At 43.9% G+C, this 25539-nt stretch overlaps 1 long non-coding RNA gene across 3 annotated transcripts in view; it reads right to left on the reverse strand.

Moving 5' to 3' along the window:
• Window positions 1-6725: 6725 nt before the first annotated feature.
• Window positions 6726-25539, reverse strand: part of LOC122463897 — a 38746-nt gene continuing 19932 nt past the window's right edge. For 2 of the 3 annotated variants that reach the window (XR_006287623.1, XR_006287622.1), the window contains 2 exons: window positions 9245-9397; window positions 6726-8361 (listed from right to left, as the gene is read on the reverse strand). This is a non-coding gene — a long non-coding RNA (uncharacterized LOC122463897). Of the gene's footprint in view, window positions 8368-9244; window positions 9398-25539 lie in introns of all 3 variants that reach the window. The other variant, XR_006287621.1, reaches the window with a different exon arrangement.

Genomic DNA, 25539 nt, shown 5'->3' on the forward strand with positions numbered 1-25539 from the left:
TTGACACCCCGGGTCTTTAGACTCGGAGGAGGAGACAAAAGAGCAAATAACTATGCAGCCAAAGGCCCTGATTCACCACTCTATTAATCCAGTTGCAGGCTGGCAAAGCTCCTTGGGCATCCACTGGGATTCTGCCTTACTGTGCAATTCACCAGCTGATATCAAGGGCTCATATGTCACCAACACCTGCAATGGAATCCAGGTGCAGAATCCATGGAATGCTGGAATGGAATCCAGGCTGCAGTGGAATCACCATCTTGAAACCGGAGTAATGCTGCGATGACTCAGGCTCCAAACTCCAAGTCCTAGAGCTCAGGCCTTCCGCGTCAGTGATGAGGCACATTAGTGGCCCAGCTTCGCAAACCTTACACTCTTCTGTGCGTAAACAGAAAACGGGACTTGCCAGGACTGGCCATCCAGCAACCTTACAAGAGCAAGCTCACTTTGATCTCTTTCCTCTAATTTCTTTGAGTCTAGCACATGCCATTTACACTGACTGTAGGATTTTTGCTGCCCTGCTATATGGCTGCATGGTTCAGAGAGACAGCGCCCAGAAGTAGATTCTCTTGGCTGAATGGTCACACTCTGATTGTAGCTGGCCCAGCAGAGAGTCCGTCTGGTGTAAAACAACTCCTGGACGGTGAAAAGCTGAAGGAGCTGGCTCCTACAACACCTGTACCTAGAGGGCCCCTTTCCAACATAGGGGAAAAGCGAGGAGTATATCAGAGGGCGTATCAGAGCCCAGCGCCATTGATTCCACATTGGCATTAAGCAGAGCTGTCCCTAGGCCGCTCCAACTCATACTGGAGCCTCTAAGTGCAGAATGAGGGAGCCATAACCAGATTCCTCATGACAGGTTTCAGAGTAGCAGCCGTGTTAGTCTGTATTCGCAAAAAGAAAAGGAGGACTTGTGGCACCTTAGAGACTAACAAAGCTTATGCTCAAATAAATTTGTTAGTCTCTAAGGTGCCGCAAGTATTCCTGTTCAGATTCCTCATGTCTCTCCCATTTCCCTGCACTAAGTAGAGCTTGGATGTTGGGGTGAACGAGGCCCTTTAACAACAACTTAGATCATATTCATTAAAAAAAACCAAAACCAACATTATCAAGTGTTTTTCATGTTCTCAGCAGCCCTAGCAGCTCTTTTCTTCCTGCCCCCGACCGTAAACATCTCTGAAGTAAACAATCTCATGAAATGATGGCAAATTAAGGGGATGAAGTATTACAAGATGACATGTCTGCCATGCATGATTACAAACAACCGAAGAGAAATGCAAGAGGTTGGTTAACATTTCCCTTTAGAAACCACTGAGTATTTCAAATGTATCTGCCAGTAGAGCATTTGTTTTAAAGTTCTTATTTAGCTAGAAATAATTTCATTTGTAAATCCCATCTTTTCCAGGGGTATTGTTTATTTTATTTGTGACAAATCAAGCCTGGCTCTGTGGATTCTGCTGCAGTGGTTTTATTGCTGACATATTGGCCCCTTGACATCAGCTGGCAAATTGTACTCCGAGGCAGCGTCCCAATGGGGGGAGAAAAAGATGTAGACATTTAAGCTGTCTTATGACTGTGGTTCTCAAGGCACCGGTATGTGGAAGTCTGCAATAGTATCTGTGTGAACATACCATTTGCCGTTTCTCTGCTGCCGTTTAAGAGTAAAACTCACATCGGATTTAAAAACCCTTTGGGAATACTTCATCCCAGGGAAAAGGGATGGACAAAAAAAAAAATTTATTTCAGATTTTTATAAAATGCCCATAGTAAAAACATCTGGTGTTGTTGGATACACAGCTAAACAAAAACTGAAATAACCCCAGCCCAATGGATTCTTGCATCCCACAAAAAAAATTGGGAAATAAAAATTAATCCCTAGACAATAAGTAAAAATGGGGGGTATGTTAATATGACCCAGGGCACACTGACCTCAACCGGAAAAGCCTTACCCTGTGGGCCTGACTGTCATACACACCGAGGGCACCTCTCACCACTCTGGTATCGTAGAAGGGTGTTAGAGTGGAATAAATTACATCTTTACTCACCATTAAGGCCCCCTTACGCTGTCAGGGCAGTACAAAAAGACCCTAGTCTAATTAAAATCAGGCCCCGAGTCTTCAGAGCATCCACTGAAGAACTCCAATGTACGTCTTGACAAAGGGAGCTCTATAGTGGTTCCAAGAACCCTTGTTCAAGATGGAACTTGGAGTAGGAAAGCAAGGACAATCTTGATGATGTCACAGCAAGGCTTAGATGAGGGAAAGCATCGTGCATTTTGTTAAGAGTTTCCATGCAAAAAGAGCCATATACTTGCAGTCTTAGACAATTTATTTTAGATTGAGGAAAACAGGGACATGAAAGATCAAATGTAAAGTCTCCATGAGAGAGCGCAGTGTGTGCACGCCTCCTTTTCCTAAAACAGGCTGCAGCAACAGAGCACCAAAAAAAATGGATGCTTGCCCCTGAGCACAAGGGAAATGTAAAGGTGCGGTATGCAGAAAAGAAAAAGGCATCATAGGCCGATATGGGTATGTACATCACAGGCATAAATCACTAAGGGCTTCATGCTATTGACAAAAGTTCATATCATTATTATTTGTGTTACAGTAGCACCTAGAGGCTGTACAAATATTAACACAGAGAGATAGATAAGCTTTTCAGAGCAGGGACTAAGTATGACACCATGGACAAGGGTTGGATACAAACATAGGGGGGAGCCTGAAAAAACAATGAGGCTATACTGACAAGCAATGAAAAACAGTGGTCACAGCTGTCTAACCTGGCATCACAGCAGAGAAGTGACTGTTGTCTTAGTAACAGATTCAAAGGCCAGAAGGAATCACTGAGATCATCTAGAAATAATCATTGATTATTAATGTCCAGAACAATGCGTCTTAGCAAGCTGAGCTGTGTTGCAAGCACTTTGGAGGACAGGATGAGAATTCAAAACAATCTTGACAAATTGTAGAATTGGTCTGAAATCAACAAAATGAAATTCAACACACACATGTGTAAAGCACTCTACTTAGGAAGGCAAAATAAAATGTACAACTACAAAACAGGGAACAACAAACTGGCTACGTGGTAGGACAGCAGAAAAGAATCTGGGGGCTATAGTGGATCACAAATTGAAGATGGTCAACAATGCAATTCAGTTGCAAAGAAGGCTAATATCATTTTGGGGTGTGTTAACAGGATGCTGTACGTAAGACACAGGAGGGGATTGTCCGGCTCTATTCAGCACAGGTGTGGCCTCAGCTGGAGTATTCTGTCCAATTCTGGGCACCACATTGTCAGAAAGATACAGACAAATTGGAGAGAGTCCAGAGGAGATCAACAAAAATGATAAAAGATTTAGACCTAGGCGGAAGGGTTAAAAAACTGGACACTATTAGTCTTGAAAAAGGACCGAGGAGGAACCTGATAACAGTCTTCAAATACATCAAGGGACGTTATGAAGAGGAACGAGATCAATTGTTCTCTCTATCCACTGAAGGTAGGATAAGTAGTAATAGGCTTAATCTACAGCAAGGGAGATTTAGGTTAGATATTAGGAAAAGCTTTCTAATTATTAGGGTAGTGAAGATCTGGAACAGGCTTCCAAGGGAGGTTGTGGAATCCCCACTGGAGGATTTTAGGAACAGGTTGAACAAACATCCGTCAGGGATGATCTAGGATTACTTGGTCCTGCCTCAGTGCAGGTGGCTGGACTTGACTTCCAGCCCTATATTTCTATGCTTTGTATGAAAAGTATTTACATAAGCCTATTCAATCCAGAGATGGTGCAGAACCACACACCTGGATCTGAACTGCTCTAGAATTTGGGATGTTAAACACCCTTTCAAAATCTGGCTCTGAGGTTATTTACAATGGACCATATTAATCAGTGAGCACTTTAAATTGGAACCCTCCAGAAATAAGAAGCCATTTGCACTCAAGGTTCTGGTTTTGGCCCTTTTCTAATTTATATGTTTGGAAAAAAATTAAAGGGCAAAATTAAGGGCAACCTCTTCCCCTCCTTGCACCAACACAGGGGGTCTTCTGCAGCAGGGACAGCTGGGAACATAGTGCAATTCCTTCCAGCAATCCTGGCCAGCAGAATGACTCCTTAGGAGCCACTATGAACTGGAGAAAGTTAAAGCAGCCCTGAGGCTGCTCTAATTTGTGCCAACAGCCAAACCCAGAATCAGGGGAAAGGCAAGTGGAATAAAGCCATGTATGCCCTCCCACAAGTGCACCAAGCACTGTTCTGACACATTGGTGCATATGGCCCAAAGACTTGTTCATAAACCAAAACTAGATCATGCTATGCTTTTTTAGGGTGAAAACTAGTGCTTTTGCAGAGGGACAGCAGGAGGCCGAAGCACCTGTGAAGTCCCTCCTAACAGAAGACTTGTGTTGCACTGGTCTCATGCTCTCCTTCTGCACATGAGTAAATTTCACCCTCAGGGGGTGTCTATACAGGGAGGGTTAATCCAAAGCTTTTCTGGGGCATGACAGGTAACACAGTATGTGAATTGCACCAACAGCATGCGCAAGGAACACTTGTTCTGTTTTCAATTTGCATTGAACTGAGGGAGTAGTGAGCTCTCTGGATGTGTGGGGTGTATCTGTCCCGCTGTCTGGAGTGGCTCAGGACCATGGATACCAACCTCAAGGCAGACTGTCAAGAATCAGGGCACAAACCCCAAACTGATTGTGTGTTCTCAACTTAGATTTCACCAACCAAGCAAAACAACTGTAAACTCCTCAGGTACAGCCTTAATAGACAGTCCCCTGGGGTACTCCAGTCTTGCCAACCAGGCAAGCCTGCCTCTGTGATAGATGGTCCCTTACACCAAAAGTCACAACAATATTCAGCTTACTCCCTGTCCCAAAGGACCAGTCACTTACGCCAGGTCACGTGCACCCGAGACAAAAGACAACAACACTTGTAGCCAACCCTATAGTGAACTATCTTAAACTAGGAAAAATAAATGAGTCATTCATAAGGTTAGAGTGGATAAACTTATACAAACGAGTTACAGTCTTCGGTTTCAAAAGATGATAGTAGATATATAACATTCAAGCTTTATATGTCGATTTGGGGCCCCTTGCTTATGCTTACAAATCTTGGCCCCTTAGAGTGCAAGCAGCATAGGGGTAACAATTTGTCCTTAACAGGCATTTTTATTCCCTTCCCCCAGCGTTCAAGCTGTGGTGGGACGAGGGCTTGTGCACGTACCCGCTGCAGGGTGTGGGGGGAAGCAATCAATAAAGTCTTTTGTCCACAGTGGGTTGTCTGATGTCTAGAGACCTTCTTTTGTTGGGGAGGAGATAATACCTCTTGTGGTAAACTAACATTTCACACGTAGGAATAATCCCCCACAGTCAGGGGAGAAGCAGCAGGCTTAGCAAACATTTGTATAAACTACAGAGAAAACATGACCTTCTAAGATGGGATGCAGATATTACAAGTAGGATTAACACATGCAGCATCCTACAAGTGTTCCATAGAGTCTAAACACGTTCTTATCAACTCTAATATCTATTTTAACAATATAAACACACACATAAACCAGACTGGTTTCCAACTATGCATCTGTCAGCATTCAGCGAGGCCTGGGACCTTAGCAGTTTACTTCCAGTATCGCAGCATCTCATGGCCCTTTGCTTCACTGCTGAGCAGCAAGCATCCTGGGATTTGCAAAAAGAAAAGGAGTACTTGTGGCACCTTAGAGACTAACCAATTTATTTGAGCATAAGTCTGCGAATACTGACTAACACGGCTGTTACTCTGAAACCATCCTGGGATTGTTTTCCCTGTAAGCTGTGGGAACCCAGGTGGATTCAATTTTTTATTTTTATTTTTTAAAATTTGGTTTCTGTTGTCTGGGCCTCATAGTTCCTTTCCGAGTTGGCTGATGCCATTTTCAAACTGCCGCCAGCCAGCATGGACTCAATAACGCTCTGCCCTGCTATGATAAGTGCAAATACAGCACTCAGAGCTGGACAAATTTGCATTGGACCTCGCCCGTCACACAGATGGTGCAGGAGAAGGAGAATGTTCTACAGCAGCAGCATACTCTGCAGTGGTGGCAACAGGACCCGGCGGGGAAAAGAGAAGGATGCCACTTAGCTGTCGGAACAAGAGGACCAGTTCCTCTATCACCTACACAGCATTCTGGGCCCAGGAAACCAGCATGGATGGGTGGGAGAGAATGGTTCAGCAGACCAGCTGATGATGACCAGCACTGGTAAAATCCTTTTTAAAATCTGTACAGAATTGATCCCAGAGCTTCCAATACAGCACACCACCATACAGGGCCCTATAGCAATGATGACCCTTTTCCTATGGGTATCTGAAAGCTGGCCACCCCAGAACATTACTACTCTGTAGCCAATCAATTTGGCGTGTGGAGATCAACTGTGGGGGCCAGTCTCAAGAACATCTGCTACACCACTGATCAGGTGCTGTGCAACCGGGATGTGAAGCGGGGTAATGGTCAGGAGACTACTGATGATGGCTTTGCATGAATGGGGTACAAGAGTTGTATTTTGGCAACTGATGGAACCCATGTGCCTATAATTTTCCTCCTCCCCACCCCCAGGGAACAGAGTTTATAAACAAACAGTGGGACTTCAAGGTACCATGGAGAAGACTAGACAACCACTATGTCTGGAAACCTGCCATAAAAGTGCAGGGTTGTCTGGGAGGTCTACAATGAGAGGATCTTCCAGAATTTAAATTACTAGAGAAATGACTGTTTGCCTCCAGGAGCCCTGTAGACATTAAATGGTACAGAGCTTGGTCTGGTTTTTCCTGGGAGACTGATTTTTATCCTTGGTGCCCTGGCTTGTGAAGCCATACAAGCAGCTTGGATAGAAGGAACATTTTAGCTAGCACTTGAGTCGTTGCAGACCCAGGGGTGCGGTAGCCATGTTAGTCCCAGGATATCAGAGAGACAAAAAAGTGGATAACAGGATCTCTTTTATTGGACCAACAACCTCTGTCTGGGAGAGTGCCAAGCAACCACCTTCGCTCTAGTTACAGAATGGTAGTTGAATGTGGATCTGGCCCTCTGAAAGGCAGATGGCTCTGTTTATGAAGTAGGTTGGAAACAGCAGGGAAAAAAAAACCCCAAAACCAAACACGCTTTCCAACCATTATGACTGCATGTTGTATTTTGCCAGACTTATGAGAGCAAGGCAGAAGTAGAGGTGCAGAGACTTGCTCAGATGTTGGAGCCGACAGCAGGGCATCCCACAGAGAACACAGATGCCCCTGGGAATGCTGTCAGGGATGCCTGCTGTTTGTATTTTGAGTCAGATGCCTGATCACATTAGCCCCCACGGGGGGTTGTTGGGATGCAGACAGTGCGAACACAGTGAGAGTGTGTAGGTGGTTGGAGTTTCATGTCCCCTATGTGCTTCTGTTAAAGCCCTATGAATTATTTCAGCTTATTTAACAGATTTTCTGTGTTAAAATTCAATGACTCACAATGGATGTATTGTAAACAGTTTTATTATGAAACAATAAAAAAATAATAATAAAGTTTTAATGAAACCAATGGAAAAAAAAAAACACTGCCTTTGTATTTGGAAATACATTTAAAACTAACCAATCTTCTGAAGTAACCAGCTACACATGAACCTTTATTACTGCAACAGTGCAGACAAAAAACCTCAACGTACAGTTAGAATGTGTTAAATACTATCAGGTTGGGGAGGAGGGGTTGCATAAAGTTGAAGGTGAGCGTACACCTTGCCAGTGACTCCTATCCAGAGGGTTCTGGGGCCGAGTGCCTCGGCCCAAAATTCTCAGGAACATTGCAGAGCTCTAAAGAGCCGGGCTCCTAGACGCAAGTGTTCACGGTGCCCGGAAGCTGGGTCTGAGAGGTGAATGGGAGCAGCTGGGAAAGCTGCTGTGGGGATGCAGATGTTACAAGTTGCTGCTGGAACCAGTATCCAGCATTGTCCAGAAGCTGAAGGACATGGCTGGGCCCCAAAAACTTACAGGACTGTGGGGACTGCTGTCACAGCAGGAGCATGTTTCGCATTCTGGCTCAGGATAGCATCCATAAGTTGATTCTGCATCTCTCCCTCCCCCTCCTTGCTCTCCTTCACCACAGGGATGCTGACCTCAGCCACAGCCATCCTCTCTTTGGCCACTGCCACAGTCACCTGCAACAGCTTTATTTCTCCGTCTGGGACCTCATGGACAGCCTTCGCCCCTCAACAAGCCTTGCTCTCTTCTGTGACTCTGCCAGAACCTCAGACGACATCTCATCCAGAGTCGTCTTTTCCTCTTCCTCCAGTTGGCCAGCCTGTCAGTAGTCCATAAAGGTCCTGTCCTGGACAGCCTGGCTGATGCATTGGCTGTGGCTGTGGCTGTGGAAGTAGGGAAAAGAAGTTGCTTAGTTTTCCCCACCTACATGTATCTGCAACCTTTCCTTCCTGAGACTCAATCACATTCTTGGGGGGGAGTGGGCGGGGTAGAGGGACTGAACCTCAGAATTTGTGGTCTAAGTGTATGGAGGGTGCATTTGGATTTCAGTCTACTCTCTCTGCTTTCATGCTGTCCAGGTGGGATAGGGTGGTTGGAGCTATGTTCCAGGTTTGTTTTTACAGAGGGTTATGGGAGGCAAGTTGGCCAGTAATTTTCTCACCATCCCCTTTAGGCTGCCTTGACTTTTATGTTAGACAGACAGACTGGTAACTAGGAAGCAGAGAAGGCCTTATTCAGAAAGGCAAATAACAGACCAGGAGGGTGCATGGATATTCTTCACCAGGATGGTACCCTCAGCAGCACTGCAGGAATGGAAGGGGCTTACAAGCTATAGCAGGGGGCCCAGGCATGTGGCTATCCCCTATAATGTGTGCAACAAAAATTGAGTTAGTTCTCAGCTTTAAGTTCTGCTCTCTCCCTGCTACAGAGAGGGAGGAAGTGCAGAGAAAAATAGATGGGTCCTACGATGGTCAGCTACAATGCACGTTACAGGGCATTTGAACCTGTATGGGGAGCACTGTTTGTGGCATAACCAGGTATGTAGCGTGCACTCATACCGCACAAGCTAAGAAGACTAAACCAAATTTCTTCTCCTGTGAGCACTGCCTCAATAAACTGAGGAATTTTGCATGAATTAATGCTTTTGTTAGTCGAATCTGCTGTGTGTGGTGGTGGGGGTGAGAAAGCAAGGTACAGACTAAGTATGCTATGCTTTTAATTCACATCCACCAACAATAAATTGTAAAGACAGGTACTTACATGCCAAAGTTCTCTCCAGCTAGGGATCTGACTCCTTGGTCCGGCCTGGGTTTGTGGCTAGGACTTATTCCTATCCTGCACTGGGTGTGCCACAGGGCCTGTTGTAGCAGGGCAGGACTGGGGTTAGCTTTCCAACTGGCTGTCATCATGGTCCTGAGTCATAAAAAAAAAAAGATCCTGGCTCTCAGGGGACAGCTCCCTCTCCGGCTCCTTCCCTCAATGGGTGTAGCCAGTTATCCTCTGTGGAAGAGGCTGAGTGGGCAGCATGCTCCGACTGGTGCCTGAGATGGGTCATACCAGAATTCTGTAGAGATCTGTCCAGTTCATAAAAAACTGAAAACAAATGGATGGATCACGTAGCCCCTGCTGAACCGTCTCCTTTTAGCTCTCATTTCTCTTGAGCGGCTTACTCTTTACCCAGCATTGGTTGGCATCACGGTCGTGACCCCTCACAGACATCTGCTTTGCCATCTCCATGAAAAAAATTTCCGGATTCCCATGGCTAGCCACAGGAGTGTCCTGAACCAATGCTTCTCCCTAGACGGCAAGGAGAACCGTGGTTTCAGGACAGCTCCAAACAGCTGCTCGAGGTGTGTTGTGGGGCTCTGGACTGCTGTTGGGTTGTATTGTAAGATTAATGAGGCACTGGGATCCAGAAGCAAATGAACAAAATCTGTGCACCTTTTGTGGGAGTGGGTGGGGAAGGTGGTCATCTTGCAAACTTGACACCAGAGCAGGGAAGGGGCACACGTGACTGGACAGGTGGTAAACAGTCAACCTGCAAAGCACTGTGGGATAGCAGTTGGAAGCACGCAAAAAAAGAGGTGGCGTGCAGCAATTGCACGCCCACGAACAGACCAAACTACTTCAAAGCGATGCAAACCTAGTTCCCTCTGCCAGAAGGCTGCAGAATTCCTGATAAACATGCAGTGATGGGTTGCACCATGTGTACGCAATGGTTTTCAAACTAGATTCAGATCAGACCGAGCTGAGTTAAAGCCCCTTGTAGACAAGCCCTGAATCCGGAAGGGGCCTTTTCTCTTCAGGGTGCACATATATTCTAGAGGGGGACAAGTCCACCCCTTACCTAGAAAGCCCAATACCTTTCCATTAGACTTGCGTTTCCCTTCCATTCATTGCTGCCTGGTTTTGATATTCAGGGCTATTTCGGTTGCATGTACATAGCTCATTAGCTGCCTCATGGACCCCATTCAAAAAACAAATTGTTTTCAGAGCAGAGCATAAAATTAGTGGCACTCTGTAAAACTGGAGGGGGGGACAGGGACGACTTTAACCGGCCCCATGGACATCCTATCTACAAGGAAAAGGTTACTCGTCATGAAGTCAAAACCAGCACCGAGAAAGTAGGAAATACTTCTGATCCCCAGGCCAGGTGGCTGGAGGTATTAAAAACCATGAGCCTTCCCACAGCAATTCTTGTTAAGCATTTTAATGTGCAATCACAGTGTGGATCTTTGACTAATGGGAGTAACGAGTTATACAGGATACAAAAGCCATTTTCATATAACTATTTTAATAGGGGCTTGACCCTTCACTCCACCAAAACTAAATATTTGAAGCTCAACTCTTCTGTCACCAGTACGAAAAGGAGAACAAACGCGTCTGGACTCAATGGGCCAAGCTGGTGGGAAACTGCTAGTAACAGGAGGAGAATCTAGTGTCTGCTATTGGGTTTACCACCAGGCTGATGAAAGAAAGAATCCATGCCATTGTAGAAAGCTCACGACTATAAAATCAAATAGGAAAATATGTACTTTCATTGGCACTCCTCAGCTAATAAAAATCCTTTTGAGGCTAATGCTACAGGGACATTTTTATTTTATCCTCCTCCTGAAAGCAATTTTGCTCCTTATATAGTTTCCACATGCAATAGAGAAATGTGCAATCATAATAGTGTTTATTTGCTGTCACCCTTTTCATTCCCTATAGACTGCTATTTGCAGCAGAGAGAGGGAGGCTTGGCATCCCCGCCCATGGAGGCTACATGTGGTGCCCGGTGGCTTGAAGTTCCCCTATTTCCTTATTCAGAGGTTCACCTCTCCATTTTTTCCTCGGGCGTGACCAGGGTTGCTTCAGAGACTAAAGCAACAGTCCTGTTGTCTCTGGTCATCAAAGCTCCGTTGCAAAAACCAAGCATGAGGCCTAATATGAGAGAGAGAGAGAGAGGATGGGCTAGCAGGTAAGGCAGTACTCTAGGCCTTGGAGACCTTGGTTCAAGTCCCTGCTCCACTACAGTCTGCCTGCGTGACTTTGGGCAACCCACTGATCCTCTGTGCCAGAGTTCTCCAGCTATAAGTGGGGAGAATACGACCGCCCTGACTCCTAGGGGAGTCAGGAGGCTAAACGCATTTGAAGATAGGGGATGTAGAAGTACCTAGCATCTAAATGCCTCCCAAAGCCAGGCAGAATGTCTGCATCCAGTAAAGTCAACAAGACTTACCTTCTGCAGGAATAGGCCAGGCCCTTTGATTTGCACAGCTCCAGGTCCTCAAAGTGGCCATTGGATCCACTAGCATACATCTGTGGAATCCCATTGGCCAAGATTTTCTGAAGCAATTAGTGATTTTAGGGTTGAGATACCCACTTAAAAATGAGGGCCCTTTCAGGTAAGAGCTGAGTACATAGTACTAAGAGCACCTATTCCACCACGATTGCAACCATCACCAGCCACACCATAATGATAAATAAAGGTCATGGATTTCAATGGGGCTCAGCAGGAGACAGAATTCTGTCCCAGTGGTCTGCTTCCTAAGCTTATTGATCGAACTGTAGCCTAGTCAGTGTCTGTAAGCAAGGTCGGTGACTTGCCTTCAAGCGCAAGTTGAGTGGTTACACATGCCAGCAGACCATGCAGCGATACCACTTCCTTTCCGAGTTAAAAAAAGGCAAGCCAGGTTGCTTCCACTTGTTCTCAAAGGAGTCTACTGGCTCCAACGTCACTCACCATTCCACTAGCGTTAAATATAATATCCTTTAAATCCCATTATTAAATGAGTCCCTGGAAACCCCAACTGAAATTGGCGCTCCATTGCGTTCAACTCTGAAGATAAACACATAGGCCTACATTTGCAAAAAAAAGTCACTAGTGATTTTGGGTGCCCTCTGAATGTCTACAGAATTAGGGCTCTCCAACTTTTGAATATATATCGGGCATAGTAAGACAGATCTGACCCAGATAGCTTGCCATCTGAGCAGCTAAAGCACAAGAGAAGTATTATGACTGCCATTTTAGAGATCAGAAACAGACACATAGGGCTAATTTGCCAGCTCTTCACTCCCATCACTTGTGCAAGTCACTCCAGAGAGTTCAGTGGGACTCCTCCAGTAATTCACACACTGGCTATACGTGACTTGCCCTAGATCATACAGGGAGACTTCAGCAGAATGAAGAATTGAACCCAGATCTCCTGAGGGCCAGTTCAAGGACCTCACTTAACCAGTCCATCTCTGGAGGCAATTGAAACTGGTGGAATTTGTGTGTGACCACTGTAATGGTGTGTCTGAAACGAAGATCTCCCACAGCAGAAACAGCTGAAAGTCTGGTTATAATTAGCAGAGTGACTTAAAAAGGGACATTGTTAGGGTCCATATTTGTTCTCTCTCAAGGATTCCCGATCAGTTTGCTTAGTTTACGAGCCAACTGCAAGTTCAATCCGAAATCTCAGAACAGTGCTCCTTCCACCTCTCATTTTCTGGTGAGAGTCTGTGATCAAATCTTAGCTAACAATTTGTTGATGATGCATCAGGTAGAATCTCTCCATTAAATTCTGTTGGCTTTTCAGGGTTAGCAGAGCTAAAAAACCTGTTTGGGGCCATAAGACCCCAATTCTGCCAACAACGAAGCATGTTGGTAGCTTTACTCACATAGCAATTATTCAGCAGATGAGCCGAGACCACTGTCTACCAAGTGGACTATTGCCTCATTGTTTCCATGTGGTCCCGTCAGTCTCCATCTGTACACTAAGGTTGTAAGCTGTCCAGGTCAGGAACCATTTTTAAATAATGTGTTTGTACAATGCCTAGCACAACGGAATCCTGGTCCATCACTCAAGCTCCTAGGCAATACTATAGTGTAAATAATAAATACTACCATCACCGCCATTCGAGTCCACAGAACTACTCACCTGACTAAAGTTTTACTCACATGCTTAAGTGTTTGAGAAATCAATGCTGAATATATGAAGGTATTATCTGAGGAGACCGACATATGTACCTTAGAAGGTGCCATTTTTGTGTAGTCACTTCTCTGACTACGAGCACACTTTAAGGAGTTACTTTACCACTACTGAATATCTGCTTACTGTCTGGTGACTCTTACAAAGGTGATGGCTAGGCCATTTTGTTTACCTTTAGATAACAAGTACAACAACGTTTAACCACTCATATACAACCAATAAATACTTTTCTATTTACAGTTGATAAATTACAACAGCCAGGCAAGCTGTGGGCAGCTCAGCAAGAGAGAGATCAAACGTTTGCCAGCTCACAAGTCTATGGGGAACTTCATCCAAAGTCTATGAAAGTAATCAAAATACACAACCACCATCACACCCCAAACACCGCCCCCCCCCCACCTACCTTGTTATTTTGGAAAAGCCCCAGGATTCTTTCAGAGGCACTTTGGGAAAGTTTCATTAGGGCCTCACTGACCCTGGCATAGAGGATTTTCTTCTAACTGAACCAGTCTAAATAAATTCTCCCCTTTTGAGGAGTTTTTAATACTATAGCTTTGACTTTAATACCCTCAGAGTTCATCTTATTATGGTACTAATGGGCCAAACTCTGTCCTGCTGTCTTCTGCACAAACCCGCCAGCGTCAACCCAATTTAATGTAACAAAAGGTCTCACCTGTTCCCCAGAACCATACAGACAGCTCAGAAAAAGAAAGAGTTACAAAATACCCACATTACAATATTAGATCATAAGCATGTGTTCAAGTGCTTTCCTGAGCACTCAGCACTTCACTGGGTCAAATCCTAATCCTGTAACAAGAAACTGATTCTGGCACAATGGTTTAGAAATATTTGCCACCCCAACAAGCCCCAAATCCCCACTGCTACCAACATATCAGGTTAGGAGTCGCTCAGCGACTCAGCATTCATTGCAAACAAGTGCCATTTTCACGGCTGGTTGCAGTTATTTTTAGCATCTCAGAGCTATCTTTAGGCTTCAATTAAACATCACAGGATAATTTGCTAGGATGTAAGCTTGGCGGTGAGGGCCAATGATTGAAAAAACAAATGTTCAATCATGAATGGATGGAAAGTGTGTGCTTTCTCCCTGGCGGATGCTTCTTTTTGACTTTTTCCCCTTAAAATTATTTATTTGCTTCTATGATAGGGCAAAGGTTTTGCAAATATAAATTAGTTTTATGAGTATATCAGCACCTCTCCTTATCCCACATGGAAAAAGCACTTTTTGAAGGGTATGCAAAAACCATCCCAGTAGCCTTACACTTTTTTTAAAAAAAACCTTAAACAAACATTTTAAAAGTTCCAGAGCTGAACAAGTTGAAAAATCATATTTACAGCTTCCTGTCCTTCGAGCCAAAATAAATGGGGGGGAAAAAAAAAAAACACACACACTTTAAGAGCACCGTTTGACAGAGCAGAATGTTTCTCTTATCTTCTGACATATTCCAAGAGGTCACGGTGACGGCATCAGGTTTCAGTCACATTTTATAGTAGGGGTCCATTTTAACAGTTTGTAGAGGGTTTACAGATGAATTGGTGTTATAAACATGTGGCAGATATGAGTAATAGATACTTATGAGCACATCAGTTAAAACGTGTTATGGCTATAAGCAACTTGTTAACCTGTATAACAATCGACTAACCATTTATGAACATTTTAACCCTTTCTAAAAACTGTCCATAAATGGAATTTTAGGACAACGTATGACCAAGATTTGAATAAAGAATATCCTCCTTAATGTTGGTCACTGCGGAGGGTGGGTGGGGAAACGGAGAAGGAGGGAAGAAGAGGGGGAGTAACAGCACTCACATGGGTGTTGTGAGGATAAATACATTAAAGATTGTGGGACTCAAATACTACCAGTTATGGGGGGTGTGATTTATGTACCACAGTAGGTCGACAGTAGAGGTGAGCTGTTCTTGTTCACCACCTTCACTGGGACTACTCCTATGCGTTTCAGTGGGAATTTGCAAGGGGAGTTTGTATTGTGGTGCTTGTTTGGGGTTTGTTTTTGCTGTGGGTGGTGGTGTTTTGGTGTGGTTTGTGTTTCCCAGATTAACAGGATTTAGGTGGGAAGGCTATGACAGATACAGAGGCAGCAGTGGGAGTGACCCATGCAGTGGAAGACACAATGAGGATGACTGGATGTGGAAGCTGCGGTATGTACATGATCCTGGAGGGGGTGCCTGGTAAGAGTTCTGTCTGCATGAAATGCCATCCGATAGAGCTGATGGAGGAAAAGATCCAAGGTTTGGAGATGCAAGTGGAAAGTCTGGTCGAGTTTAGAAAGGGGTTCGAGCAGATTATGGAGCAAAGACATGAGGTATCGGAAGGGAAAAGCTCAGACTTGCAGATGGAAGGAGGACCGAGGAATTCTGAGGGAAGAGTGGGTGGGGAAAGTGGTCAGCAGAAGCAAGTGACTAAAAGAACCAGGCAGAGGAAAAGACGGGCTAGTGAAGGAGAAATAGAGCTCAAGCACAGGTGTGCAGAGTTGGAAAATGAAGGAGGGGCTCAACAGGTAGTCACTGAAGGTGAAAGGGCAAGGAAGAAGAGTAGAGCAGCTAGTCCTTTTGGAAAAAGAGGAAGAGTCAATGGAGACTACACCAAATATGAGCCCCAGGAGGATACAGGATGGGTTGAAGAGGATTACAAAGGAGAATAGGAATGGAAAGAACTTGCAGCCAGAGGGAACACGGGATAGACTGGAGAATAGCACCGTCACCAGGAAAAGGCAGGTCTATGTGATTGGGGACTCTTTACTGAGAATAGACAGGCCTGTAACCAGAGCTGATCCAGAGAACAGAAGGGTGCGCCATCTTCCAGGTGCTAAGATACGGGATGTAGACCTGAGGTGGAAAGGGATCCTAAAGGGAGCAGGAAAGAATCCCCTAATTATCCTTCATGTGGGAACAAATGATACAGCTAGATTCTCACTGGAACGTATGAAGGGAGACTATGCTAAGCTGGGGAAGACGCTTAAGGAAACCGAGGCTCAGGTGATCTTTAGTGGGATTCCGCCTGTTCCTAGAGAAGGGCAACAAAAGGTGTGACAAGATGACTATCCACAGATGGCTTAGGCAGTGGTGCTATAAGGAGGGCTTTGGGATGTATGGCCACTGGGGGGCATTCATGGACAGAGGACAGTTCTCTCGGGATGGACTTCATCTGACTAGGGAAGGAAATAGACTTCTAGGATGGAGGTTGGCACAATTAAGATCTTTAAACTAGGAATTCGGGGGAGATGGTTGGGAGATGTCCAGGTAATCTCCACACCGGATTTTAGCATTGAGAGGGAAGAAAACAAAGTAAGAAAGGATACAACCGTGGGTAGGAAAATGTATATAAAGGAGGAAGGGCAGTGTGGATACCAGCTTAATAGGTTATACTGGCTGTAGAATGACCGTGCCTAATAGGGTACAGAATGTGAGCGAGGCCAAACAGCAAAAATTAAGAGGTTTGTACACCAATGCGAGGAGCCTAGGTAACAAAATGGAGGAACTAGAGCGACTGGTGCAGGAAAAGTGAAACCAGATATTATAGGGATAACAGAAACATGGTGGAATAGTAGTCATGACTGGACTACAGGTATTGAAAGGTATGTGCTGTTTAGGAAAGACAGAAATAAAGGTAAAGGTGGTGGAGTAGTATTGTATATCAATGATGAGGTAGAATGTAAAGAAATAAGAAGCGATGGAATGGATAAGACAGAGTCCGTCTGGGCAAAAATTACATTGAGGAAGAAAACTACTAGAGCCTCCCCTGGGATAGTGCCTGGGTTGTGCTATAGACCACCGAGATCTAATTTGGATATGGATAGAGCCCTCTTTAATGTTTTTAATGAAGTAAATACTAATGGAAACTGCGTGATCATGGGAGACTAACTTCCCAGATATAGACTGGAGGACGAGTGCTAGTAATAATAGGGATCAGATTTTCCTAGCTGCGATAGCTGATGGATTCCTTCATCAAGTAGTTGCTGAACCGACTAGAGGGGATGCCGTTTTGGTGAATAGTGAGGACCTCATAGAAGAAATGGTTGTCGGGGACAATCTTGGTTCAAGTGATCATGAGCTAATTCAGTTCAAACTGAAAGGAAGGATCAACAAAAATAAATCTGTGACTAGGGTTTTTGATTTCAAAAGGGCTGACTTTCAAAAATTAAAGAAGTTAGTTAGGGAAGTGGATTGGACTGAAGAACTTATGGATCTAAAGGCAGAGGAGGCCTGGGATTAGTTTAAATCAAAGCTGCAGAAGCTTTTGGAAACCTGCATCCCAAGAAAGGGGAAAAAATTCATAGGCAGGAGTTGTAGACCAAGCATCTCAGGAGAGGTGATTAAGAAAAAGCAGAAAGCCTACAGAGAGTGGAAGATTGGAGGGATCAGCAAGGAAAGTTACCTTACTGAGGTCAGAACATGTAGGGATAAAGTGAGACAGCCTAAAAGTCAAGTAAAGTTGGACCTTGCAAAGGGAATTAAAAGCAATAGTAAAAAAGGTTCTACAGCCATATAAAGAAGAAGTGGGACCGCTAAGCGCGGAGGATGGAGTGGAGGTCAAGGATAATCTAGGCATGGCCCAATATCTAAACCAATACCAATAAAAGGAGGAGATGGAGGCAGATATTACATATCTGAGGCAGAAGTGAAACTCATACAGCTTAATGGTACTAAATCGGGGGGCCCAGATAATCTTCATCCAAGAATACTAAAGGAATTGGCACATGAAATTGCAAGTCCATTAGGAAGAATTTTTAATGGATCTGTAAACTCAGGGGTTGTACTGTACGATTGGAGAATTGCTAACATAGTTCCTATGTTTAAGAAAGGAAAAAAAAAAAAAAAAAGTGATCCGGTAACTACAGGCCTCTTAGTTTGACATCTGTAGTATGCAAGGTCTTAGAAAAAATTTTGAAGTCGTTAAGGATATTAAGGTCAATGGTAAATGGGACAAAATACAACATGGTTTTACAAAAGGTAAATTGTGCCAAACCAACCTGATCTCCTCCTTTGAGAAAGTAACAGATTTTTTCGACAAAGGCAACGCAGTGGATCTAGTTTACCTAGATTTCAGTACCTAGGTATTTGATACCATGCCACACGGGGAATTATTAGTTAAATTGGAAAAGATGGGGATCAATATGAAAATTGAAAGGTGTATAAGGAATTGGTTAACAGGGAGACTACAGCAGGTCCTACTGAAAGATGACCTGTCAGGCTGGAAGGAGGTTACCAGTGGAGTTCCTCAGGGAAGGTTTTGGGACCAATCTTATTACTGACCTTGGCACAAAAAGCAGGAGTGCGCTAATAAAGTTTGCGAATGATACAAAGCTGGGAGACACTGCCAATTTAGAGAGACCGGGATATCATACAGGAAGATTTGGATGACCTCGTAAACTGGAGTAATAGTAATAGGATGAAATTTAATAGTGAGAAGTGTAAGGTTATGCATTTAGGGAACAACAACAAGAATTACACTTATAAGCTGGGGACGCATCAATGAGAAGTAACGGAGGAGAAGGACCTTGGAGTATTGGTTGATCAAAGGATGACTATGAGCCGCCAACGTGATATGGCTGTGAAAAAAGCTAATGCGGTCTTGGGATGCGTCAGGCGAGGTATTTCCAGTAGAAATAAGGAGGTTTTAGTATCGTCATACATGGCACTGGTAAGACCTGGAATACTATGTGCAGTTCTGGTCTCCCATGTTTAAGAAGGATGAATTCAAACTGCAGGTACAGAGAAGGGCTACTAGGATGATCTGAGGAATGGAAAACCTGTCTTATGAAAGGAGACTCAAGGAGCTAACCAAAAGAAGGTTGAGGGGAGATATGATTGCTCTCTATAAATATAACAGAGGGATAAATACCGGAGAGGGAGAGGAATTATTTAAGCTCAGTACCAATGTGGACACAAGAACAAATGGATATAAACTGGTCATTAGGAAGTTTAGACTTGAAATTAGATGAAGGTTCCTAACCATCAGAGGAGTGACGTTTTGGAATAGCCTTCCAAGGGAAGCAGTGCGGGCAAAAGACCTATCTGGCTTCAAGATTAAACTCAATAAGTTTATGGAGGAGATGGTATAACATGATTTTCGCAATTAATTGATCTTTAACTATTCATGGTAAATAAGCCCAATGGCCTGTGGTGGGATGTTAGATGGGGTGGGATCTGAGTTACTACAGAAAATTCTTTCCTGGGTATCTGGCTGGTGAGTCTTGCCCACATGCTCAGGGTTTAGCTGATCGCCATATTTGGGGTCAGGAAGGAATTTTCCTCCAGGGCAGACTGGAAGAGATTTTTCGCCTTCCTCTGTAGCATGCGTCACTTGCTGGAGGATTCTCTGCTCCTTGAAGTCTTTAAACCATGATTTGAGGACTTCAATAGCTCAGACATAGGTGACAGGTTTTTCGCAGGAGTGGGTGGGTGAAATTCTGTGGCCTACGTTGTGCAGGAGGTCAGACTAGATGATCATAATGGTCCCTTCTGACCTTAATATCTATAAATCTATGAATAAGGGTACACAGTCAGTCAAAATAAGCCATATGGTGCCAGCAGTATTTAACATAGCTTCTCACTGAAATCAATAGTTAGATAGCCATTTATTGCAATGGGGGGCAGGATTGGGCCCTAGATGGTTGAAAAATAAAATCATTTGAACAGCAACGCTCATTAAGCCTGCCGATCTTCTGGATTTAGAAGTTCGGCTGTAGCTGGCAAAGATCACTTTCCCCAAGGCTACAACTTTGGTCAGCCTTCCCCTTCTATTGTACCCAGGCATCAGCGGCCTTCTTTGTCCCCCAGCTTGGTTCTATGCAAGTCTTCCATGACCTATTTTATTTGCTCTAGAATGGGGGACTGGACCAGTGACAGCTGTGATGCGTCGCCTAACTCTTGGGAAGCAGGAAAATAAAAAAAGTTTTTAAATATATTAACTCTGGTTGCTAAAGCCTTCCTTAGAAAAAACAAAATCTTCCTATTAAAAGAAAAGAAAAGCAAAGGATGACTTGGGGAATCTGGCTCCTAATGATGAAAACCCCAACAAGGTTTCAAGATGGTTAAGATTTCTAAAGGTGGTAGATGGTCTGCTAGTGTTTGAAGGGCAACGTACATCTCTTTGGAAAATATGGTCTTTAGACTCCCTTATAATGCTCCTCTCTCAGTTTGGCCCCATGAATTGTATAGTAAGTTTCTTAAAGTGCTGGCTGGAAGCACTGTACAGAAAGGAGCCGTATTGAAAGGTATGGTTTAGTTGGGTGGATCAGGTCACCCAGCAAAGCAGGAAATCTGCTGGAAATGAGGGAATTTTTTTAAGAAGGTGCTGCCATTGTAGTTTGAATTTTTTTATTATTTTTTTAAACTTGCCAATGGATTCTCTTAGCAGTGGATTGCCACATTTTACACACAAAGGGGACTAATTCTCATTGACACTAGCTCTGGCAGTGCAAGAGAGCCTTACGATGGATATAACTGCAATGTATGCCCACTTTAAGGCCCCTATATGCTATCCATTATCTCCAGTATCACGATTCAGCATTTCCGAGGTCAACAGACAAAATCCATGTTGTGTATAATTTTATTGTATCCTAGCCTTTGTCCACACACACAAGTTCACATTATACCGGGTTTTAGTGCGATTTAGTTAAACTAGTGAAAAACCCTTTGTGAATATGCTTACTTTGGTTTAAAAAGTGGCTTAAAGCTGCTAATCCCCACTGATATAAATCAGGTGTATATCAGTTCAAAAAAGTGTCCAAAAAAAAAAAAAAGCCTTTTGCATCTGTTTAACTAAATCAATTTTAAAATCACACCTTTAGTCAAAATGACAACTTGGATTGCGGATAGAGGGAGAGTTGTGTATAGTGGCTAAAACACAGGACTGCAAGCTGGGATTATGAATGCGCTTCCTAGCTCTGCCACTGATTCTCTCTGTGGTGTTGACTAAGTTCCATATGTACCTCAGTTTACCCATCTGTAGAAAGGGTCTACACAATCTGTACGGTCAGCAATTCTGCATAACTTTAGAAAAGACTGCAGCAACTAAAATACATGACCGGTATTGAGAAGAATTAGTTACTCTAAAGCACTTTGCAATCCCTGGATAAAATGAGGTATAAATAACTATGGTCTCATTTGAGCCCACGTTGGATGAGAGAGAGGGCAAGTGCCTCAGCTAGTGTGAATCTTCAATTATATTAGTCGGGCTACATCAATTGACATGAGCTGAGGATCTGGCCCAGAGTTAAATCACAATGCTTTCTGCATTACCCTTATTCTTCTCTTGGAATTCCAGTGTGTCCCTGGGATCAGAGAATTGCAGTGAAGGTCTTTTAATCAGTGAATTTAGTTAGGAACACTTCATGCTTCAATGAGGTTTCATTTCCAATCAGAACTAAAGAGTCAGCATCGGTCTCAGTCATTTTAGTTTCTCTGCTGAGAAACCTGTTCATCTTATGGAAATTAATATCGTGGCTCTTTGGAGAGGGGAGCACTTTCAGTGGCAGGGGAACATCATTTAATTCTAGCTACCACAGGAGTGAAGTTGTTAGCTCATGCAAATTGACTGCCTAAAATAAACATCAAAAGTGAATGAATTAAGATCCTGAGATGCAATCACCTTTCTAATATCTGCCATTGCATCAAACTCATTTCATTAACATGAATCTTCTCCCACAAATTATAACAGTTAACTGGGCAACATTAGACTCCGTGAATAAGTCAACCATACAGAAAGTGCTGTGATGTATTTGGTGGACTGGCCTTGCCTTTTCTTCAAGGCCTGTTTACACAGAGATCATATCCCAATTTCGGGGAACACAAAGGTATTTCAGCTGTGCTGTCTTCATGGCTATTGTTATAGGACCTAGCTGGATTCAAGCTAGCTAGGGTAGGATAGCCATGCAGAACTTAGGCTGTTTCGACATACCCAAAACCATCTCACAGTGTGATGAAACTGGCCAGGATCTGTAGGGGCCTTATACAAAGCCTATTGAAACAATGAAAAGAATCCCACTGTATTCAGGAAGCTGTGGATCAGGCCCCAGAAAAGGAAGTTGGCTTCATAATTATAATTTGCTGTAATCATTTATTGTGCATTTTTACGTTGCTTTTGCTAGATCGCACACTAGAATTTTTTTTTTTTACCTTCTTTTCTCTTCCCCAAGATGCAAAGATCTGGATGCACGTTGCACCCAAGTGGCATAGTGCCTCTTCTTCCAATCCAAGACCCTGATTCGGCAAACATACAGGTATGTATTTAATTTTATGTATATGCGTAAGGCTGTGTCTTCACTATGAAGAAGAGTCGTGTTCTTCAGCGGAGTTGCCGTCACAAGGATTTTACCATGAGTCAGTTAAGGCAGTTTGTAGTTTTCATGCTAGATACAGAGCGTAAGGCCATAAGAGGCCACCAGATCATCCAGTCTGACTTTCTGTCAGAGGCCACTATCACCACACATCCCGCCTCACACAAAACCCAACCACCAGAATTAGATCAAAGTATTACAGCCCTCAAAAGACTAACCTATGGTGAGCCAGAGGCACAATATGGGAAATGCAATAGTGCGTTGCTGTTATTTTAAGCCTGCCTTTTATTGAGACTGTAGACGTTTCAAAACATCCTCAACTAGAGAGGCAAGCAAATCAGGATTTTCATATATCCTCATTACTCCTGAGAGAAAGAAAATGGTTTCACACAAACATTATGGAAGCTACCGGTTGGTAAACTGAAAGAACCTCAGATTACGTAAAAACTACATTACTCTCATACTTCAGCTGTCTGGCTATGCCAATTTCCTGGCAGCAATCATTGCACACACATTTACTGTAAATCTTTGCCTTCCCTAGTCCTAAGCTAAAACCGATGGAAAGGATTTTTAGTTTAGCTTTGGTATTTTGCTAAAAAGGAAGGCAAATGTCACAATTAAAACAAAAACATACAGCTCAGTGGAAAATTAAAGGGCAACTTTGACTACAGTCCCAGCAATTAGACATACACAGGTAACGGATCTTTAGCTGCTGTAGCCCTAATGTCCGAGCCTGGTGTTTTTGCGGCTTGCATAATGAACCCTTAATGAAGGGCAATGTTCCAGTGACCCAGAGTGATCAGCAGCGCCAATATTTAACACGAACAGCTCTCGTTTTTCACATTCAGTTAGTAGATCGTAACTCTAGATAAGAGCGTTTTCCCTTTTATGAGCCACTTTTCCCAGCACCCTGCAGATGAGTTTCCAGTTCATTCAGAGAGGTGGCAGAGTTCATGTAACGCCCATTAGCAGCAACGGGAAGTTCATGTGTATTGATGGCGGAGTGGACCCCAAGGTCAGGGCTGGTTGTGGATTCAAGCAAATTTTAGTTTTACAAACTTCGGATGCGATTCTCCACTTTCTTGCTCCTTGTAGTGTCAGTGGGCCAGATTCCGCACTTTGGATGCTCATTTACACTAGTGTAACGTGAACAGTAATGTTTAGCACCCACTTTTGCTCCCTTTTCAGCAGTGCACATAGCTACATAAAGTGCAAGGCAATGGAAAATTAAGCCCATATATTGCAGTGCAATATGAAGATGCAGAGAATGGCTTCAGATCTGTATCTAATTTATACAGCGAGGTACAGACCTGAAAAAAAAAAAAAAATCCTCTCTGCTGCTTGGTTTTTACACCTGTCAAATACCCGAGGATAGCTATAGACTTTATACTCTTCTCACTTAGGATGGGTCTACGCTGCAATCAGATTTGAATGCAGCACCTGCCGTGACACCCAAGCTCGATTTGATTTAGCTACATCAAACAACAACGAAGCAGCGGCAGCATAAGCCAGCCACTTGAGTACCTACCCAAGGTCCCAAGTGGATTTGTACAGCCTGCACTGGAACCCATGGCTTCACTGCTGTGGTTATTAAAGCGAGCTCGGGTAGGTGTACACCTGCCTCAGTCACCCTGCCAACTGCCGCAGAGCCCGAGCCTTACTATAGGTTCACAGCTGTGTCACTCCATTGACTTTAGTGGGAGTCCTAAAGTGAGTGGCAGGAGAATCACACCCAGCATACCCAAAACCAGGAGACGATGACGGTATGCTTAGCGCTAGAATTTGAAAACAGTCTGGGGTTTCCATGAACATTTCAAAAAAAACCATTCCCTCCCCCTGCTCCCCTTCAATTTAAACTGGCTAGTTTGTTGTTGTTGGGTTTTGGTCCTCCCCCACCCCCAAAGGCAATGTAACACCACATTCCACTAAACTAGAAATCCTGGGCTATGCAAACAGATTCTTGTGTGAAAGTCATTTTTGCCTGGCCTCCAGGAATTCCAGAGGGAGGAAGTTAGAAAAGCTTCACGTAGTGTAGAACTCACATTTTGTCAGACTTGTATTGAAGTGGAAAACTCAACACTACCTTAATGATGGAGCTGCCACACCCCACCCCACCCATATCTGTAATGGGACTGGAGAACAGAACTGGCAGTTGTCAAAGTTGACCTAGAACTCAGAGGGCCTGATTGCCATGTACATGAAGGCCACTGTACACCACTCTGATAGTATAAAGAGGCCTTAAAATGAGTGTAAATACATGCACGCCCACTTTAAGGTCCTTTTACACTGCCAGAGTAATGTAGAATGACCTTGGTGTCTACAAGAATCAGACCTCTAGTTTTCTAATAGGTTCTAGATTTATTGTTCTGCCCAAATTCTTATATAACCACCCAGAGACCTCAAAAGCACTTTCCAGAGAAAGTGAGCACCATTAGCCCCCCCCCCCCCCTTGAGGGAGGAGAAAATGAAGTCACCCCTTTCCTCATTTATTAGTATTATGTATTCATAATCTTCTATGCAAACCAGAACCCGAATCTGCACATGCAGCCAGGGTCATTTTTGTTCTTATCCTTACAGGTATGGGAAGCCATCTCATGGGCAACAGGAATAAGAGGGGAAATTGCCACATACGTGGGCCTAACAGTGCATCTGGCTCCAGATCGGAATTCTCGGGCTGTAGTAATTGGTGCAGCTCCATTGCCATCTTGAGCAGAGAATTTGGACCTGGATCTGAACTTGGTGCTTTTGGCAGCTTGCCCATTCACAGGACTTTGGGATC

Source organism: Chelonia mydas, chromosome 26 (assembly GCF_015237465.2).
Source record: "Chelonia mydas isolate rCheMyd1 chromosome 26, rCheMyd1.pri.v2, whole genome shotgun sequence".
Classification (NCBI taxonomy): domain Eukaryota; kingdom Metazoa; phylum Chordata; order Testudines; family Cheloniidae; genus Chelonia; species Chelonia mydas.